This window comes from Pinus tabuliformis, chromosome 1_2 (assembly GCF_031772625.1).
Source record: "Pinus tabuliformis cultivar Carrire ecotype Pingquan chromosome 1_2, CPIR1, whole genome shotgun sequence".
In the NCBI taxonomy this organism is placed as follows: Eukaryota; Viridiplantae; Streptophyta; class Pinopsida; order Pinales; family Pinaceae; genus Pinus; species Pinus tabuliformis.
In genome coordinates, this window is record NC_142298.1 from 703,575,439 (window position 1) to 703,581,438 (window position 6,000).

The window sequence follows — 6,000 nt, forward strand, 5'->3', positions numbered from 1 at the left end:
GAAATTACTTTGTCAATTAAAGCAATTATTAAAGTAGAAAATCACACTTCCTAATAGAGTTTTCTCAATTTTTTTTTAAATACTCTTTATATAATATTTATTTTTATTAGAAATAGAAGATCTGACATTTAGTGATTAAGTTTTTTAAGATGATATTTTCAAATAAAAAATATTATGTACAACTTTAGTAAATTGAACCACAGATTTCCTCATTAAAAAAAATAATACAAAATTAATACTATACTATGATAACAACAACACAACGCAATACTATACTATACTATAATATTGCTGTTGCAATTACATACCCTCACTCCCCCATACAGAGTTGCAGTGGCCGACTCCCCGCCATTACCCACCGCCACCTCCTTTTCCAACTAACAAAAAGCCTCATTTTCCAAGCCAACTAAGTCGTCCACTCAAACTCAAACCCTTCTATTGGACCCATATAGCAAATACACAAACTCAAACTCAAACTCTTCTATTGAACCCGTATAGCAACTAGTGTGTACGAGGACCTCTAAACTCTTCTATATTTATAGTAATTTTTGGCAATTATTTCGTCCTGCGGTTAGGGTATGACAGTATCTCCATTATCTTTATATTATATTATATTATATTTATTATTTTATTTTATTTCATTTCATTTGCTTTTCTTTATATTATATTATATTTATTATTTTATTTCATTTGCTTTAGGTATGAGTATGTATTTTATATAGGAGTAGTTTGTAAGTGATTTTTTTAGAGTTTTCTATTGATTTATGGTTAGAATTTCTTAAAAACAATTGTGGCCAAATCTTGAATTGTATGAAGAGTTTGGCTATCAATTTTGTAATTTTAATGAATTTTTATCAAACTCTAAATAAATTATATGGAAAAATAAACTAATTTTTTTTCTCCAAAAAATCACACTTAAAACTAAACTTTTTACATATAACTAAAATATGAACAAATTATAATATTAGTCAGAAATCATGAGAAATTAGTCAGTTACGACTACCTCTCATGGAAATGGTCATACGTGAATGACTTACTTAACGCAGTTGAATCCCAAAATGATATCTAATTATAATATTATTAATCTTATATATTTCTAAATTATATTATATTTATTATGTTATTTCATTTATATTAATTATTAGAATATATGTAAAATGTGAACTCATTATTATAATTAATACAAACCATCATTATGTTATAATAATATAGGAGAATATATCTTTATATTATATTTATTATTTTATTCCATTAAAATTAATTATAGGTTATTTGTAAAGTGTTAACTAATTATAATAAAATATTATTATAATTATTGTAAACCATTATCATATTATAATGCATGATACTAAGTTAATGAACTAAAAAAAAATAGTTTTTTATCTAACAAAATTATTTATCTATTTCTTAATTTGCTTTATTATTAATTTAAGTGATAATATCCATTATCTTTAGGGGTTCTATGTTTTGGTGTTTTTGGTTTGAAATGGACATTTTTTTCTTAGGTTAAATCTTAATTTTTATTGCTTAAAATGGGTTTTTGGTTATATATAGGTATTTCAACATCCGCTAAATTGTAAAGGGTTTACAACTCAAACTTGTGATTCCAAGTAATCTCTCTCATGACCATCACATAAGTAACAGAAAATCTCATTTTCGAAGCCAAAAAAGTGGTCCACAAAAACTCAAACTCAAACTCAAACTCTTCTATTGGACTTGTTTTTTTTGCAACTACTTTGTCTAGGGTTAAGGTTTGACAATATCTCCATTATCTTTAAATTATATTATATTTGTTATTTTATTTCATTTCCTCTAGGTATGGACATGAATTTTGAGTAGTCTTTAAGTGTTACTCTTTAGAGTTTCTCCATTATCTTTAAAGTATATTATAATTTTTTTATTTTATTTTATTTCCTCTTGACATGGGTATGTATTTTACATAGCAGTAGTCTTTAAGGGATACTTTTTAGATTTTCCCATTGATTTATGGTTGAAATCCTACAAAAGAAAATTGTGGCCAAATCTTGACTTGTGCTATTTAAATTATGAAGAGTTCCACTCTCAAACTTGTAATTTCAAAAGAAAACTGTGGCCAAATCTTGACTTATGTTGTTTAAATTATGAAGAGTTCCACTGTCAAACTTGTAATTTCAATGAATCTATGCCGACCAATTACATGAGAAAATAAACCAAAAAACTTTCCAAAATATCACACTTAAAACTAAGCTTTTTACATATATCTAAAATATGAACAAATTATAATATTATTAATATTATATATTTCTAAATTACATTATAGTTATTATGTTATTTCATTTATATTAATTATTAACATATATGTAAAGTGTGAACTCATTATTATAACTAATACAAACCATCATTGAGCGGCTCTACAACCCAGTATAAAGTAGATTTGTAGATGTAATGTAAGTATGTAAACAATTTTAAATGTCGGCTTAATTAAAAATAGAAAAAGTTAAAAGTTAAAAGTGATATTGGTAATGAGTGCAAACATTTAAATGTTGGTTCAATTAATAATAAAAAGTTAAAATAATAAAAATCAATTTGCTATATTTTGATTTTGTGAATAGGTTTTGTTACAATACTATGCCTTATCAATATCACATGCCGAAAAACCATAACTTATTTCACAACCAAAATATTTTACAACAATATGATAAGATTCTTAACCATGGATATTTATTCCATTTTACCGTGGATATTATTAACTCCTAATTTAATTAGGCTTTGTTACACTATCATGGGCCAATACCATGGATTACCAATACCACATGCCCAAAAAAACATAACTTATTTCACAATCAAAATATTTTAGAACAATATGAAAATATTCTTAACCATGATATTCACCCCCACTTTACCATGGATATTATTAACTTGTACATAGACTTTGTTACAATACCATGGTTTATCAATACCACATGCCAAAAAAACATAACATATTTCACAATCAAAATATTTTATAACATATGACAAGATTCTTAATCATGGATATTCATCCCCACTTTGTCATTGATATTATGAACTTGTAAATATGCTTCCCTATAATAGCATGGGCTAATATCATGTCTTATCAATACCACATGTCAAAAAAATCGTAACTTATTTCACAATCAAAATATTATTGGCAAGAACCATGTATATTATTAACATGTAAATAGACTTTGTTACAATACCATGGCTTATCTATACCATATGCCCAAAAACCATAACTTATTTAACAATAAAAATATTTTATTTTAATCTAATTTTGTAACATTTTTTTAGTTGAAGCTAAAAGGAAAAATGTTATAATTACTTTTGAGATATATCTAAATCCTCAAACCTCACAACTACTAAAAATATTCCCATAGAAAGTAAATTAAGTTTTTAATAAAATTGAAAATGAGAATACTTTCATATTTAAAGATGTGGAATTTATATAATATAAATAATATTAGTAAGAACCAACATAGATCCATCTTAATTAAGGATCCAAGTGATGAAAACAAGCAAAGTGAAGGGCAGAGGGAGGGGAGAGAGTAGGGGGTGAGAGGGAGGGAGACAATGACAACACTAGAGGGTAGAGAGAGCGTTGGAGGGTAGAGAGAGAGAGAGAGAGTTGGAGGGGGAGAGAGGGAGGAAAGAACAAAGGAGAGATGGAGAGAGAGTGAGGGAGAGAGGAGAGGAGGAAATATAGAGAGAGGGAGACACAAAGATGGAGGGGAGAGGGAGGGAGATAGTGATAGAATTGGAGGGAAGAGATAGAGAGAAAGAGAGAGGGAGAGATGGGGGGGAGATAGAAGGAAGTAGGAGGGAAAGGGAGAGAAAGGGAGAGAAAGGGAGAAAGAGAACTCAAGATAGAGAAGGATTTAGAGATAGAGTTGTAGGGGGAGAGAGATGGAAGGAATAAGAAAGACATGGAGGGAGAAAGGTGGAGAGAGAGTGGGTGTGGAAAGGTAGAAATGGAGAGAGAGTGAGGGAGAGAGGAGAGTGGGAGGGAAGAGAGAAAGAGGTAGAGAGGAAGAGGGAGGGAGAAAGGGAGAGAAAGAGATAGATATGGAAAGAGAGTGTGTATGTTTGGGGGTGAATAGAGAGAGTGTATAAGAAAGAGGCACATAGATACAAATATAGATATTATATAATTTTATATAACCAGCCTAGATCCATGTTAACCCTGGATCTATCAAGCACCGAGAGGGATCAAATCTTTTGAGGTGCAAACCTTTCCTCAAGTTTTACACTCAAAAAATAGGTTTTCACCTTGAGATATTGGATCCCTCTCGGCGCTTTATAGATCTGGGGTTAAGATGGATCTAAGCTAGTTATATTATAATAATATAAGAGAGTAAGTTAATTAAAATATATGAAAATTTTAGTTTTGTATATCTTTTAATTATATTATATTTATTATTTTATCTCATTAAAATTAAGTTATATATAAAGTGTGAACTAATTATAATAAAATATCATTACAATTATTGTAAACTATTATCATATTATAATGTATGCCACTACGCTAATTCATATCTCTATATATATATATATATATATATATATATATATATATATATATTATTTTATCTATTTCTTAATTTAATTTATTATCAATTTAAGTGATAATATCCACTATTTGTCTTGATATATTTAGGCATTCTATGTTTTGGAGGCTTTGGTCGAAAATGGACAATTTGTTTAGGTCAAATCATAATTTTTGTTGTTTAAAATAGGCTTTTGGTTATATAACGACATTCCAACGTCCTCTAAATTTTAGAGGGTTTACATCTCAAACTTGTGATTCCAAGTAATCCCTCTCATGACCATAACATAACTAACAAAGAGTCTCATTTTTGAAGCCAACAAAGTCGTCCATACAAACTCAAACTCTTCTATTAGACCCGTATAGAAACTACTGTATACAATGACCTCTAAACTATTCTATATTTATGGCATTTTGTTTGCAACTACTTCGTGCTTGGGTTAGGGTTTGACAATATCTCCATTATCCTTAAATTATATTATATTTATTATTACATCGTAAGGTGTTCCCCTCTGAAAAAACTCCCCTCTCAGATTACGTGTACATTTGTGTGCCCTTGATTTAGGTGTTAGATGATTAAAATAGTTTGAGCCATCCAATTGATTCGACCAATATTAAGTTAGTTACAAATTATAAGACTCACGATGCAACAGGTTGACCTTGCCCTTGCTCAAAACTACTTCATCTCATGATACCTTCTATAGCCCGTTGAATTATTAGATTTCAAATTCTTCTGATTACCAAGAATTCAACTCCTGTCTGTCGGCTGGATAAATCGTTCTTGCGGACAAGACCGATCTCCCTAGTATCAATAGATATCTAGCAACAAGTAGGACAAGCAAATCTATCTTTCTCTAAATATATTACGATTCATTAATAAAAACTAAGAGGTGTTTTAGACCCTACCTTAAGTCCAATGCTAGTTTGTGGCAGCCACGCTTCGACCGTTCAAACGAGTTTCCTTTTGAGAACCTGCAATCACAAACAAGCACACATCAAATAACACCTGCATAGCTAATATAATAAATCATATTCATCATGGTGATCAAGGAATCCATGAAATAAACCATAAAACAAAGCTTATTGAGAAAAATAAACTTGATTGTATTAACTTTGAAAATAGAAGAACTTTACAACCTTTGGTGCCTTGATGTTGTACAAACTCCTCCCAGGGTCCAAGCAGGAATCTCCTCTACTTTGACAAGCCTCACATTGTTCCTAATGAGATCAAAAAGGTATGTAATCTCTCCTCTCAAGCTCAACTAGGAAGACTAAATTCCAATAGCATTTCACCTCAAAAATATTCATCTTTCAACCTCCTCAGTAACCAGCCCAATGCCTCATTTTATAGTGCAAAGGAAGGAGGTTACAGGTCCACCTATGAAGGGATAGAGTCGTCCTTCAAAGGGATAAGCTCTTCACATCAAGGAGTTAGCTCCTTAAGGTATGGGATGCCTGAA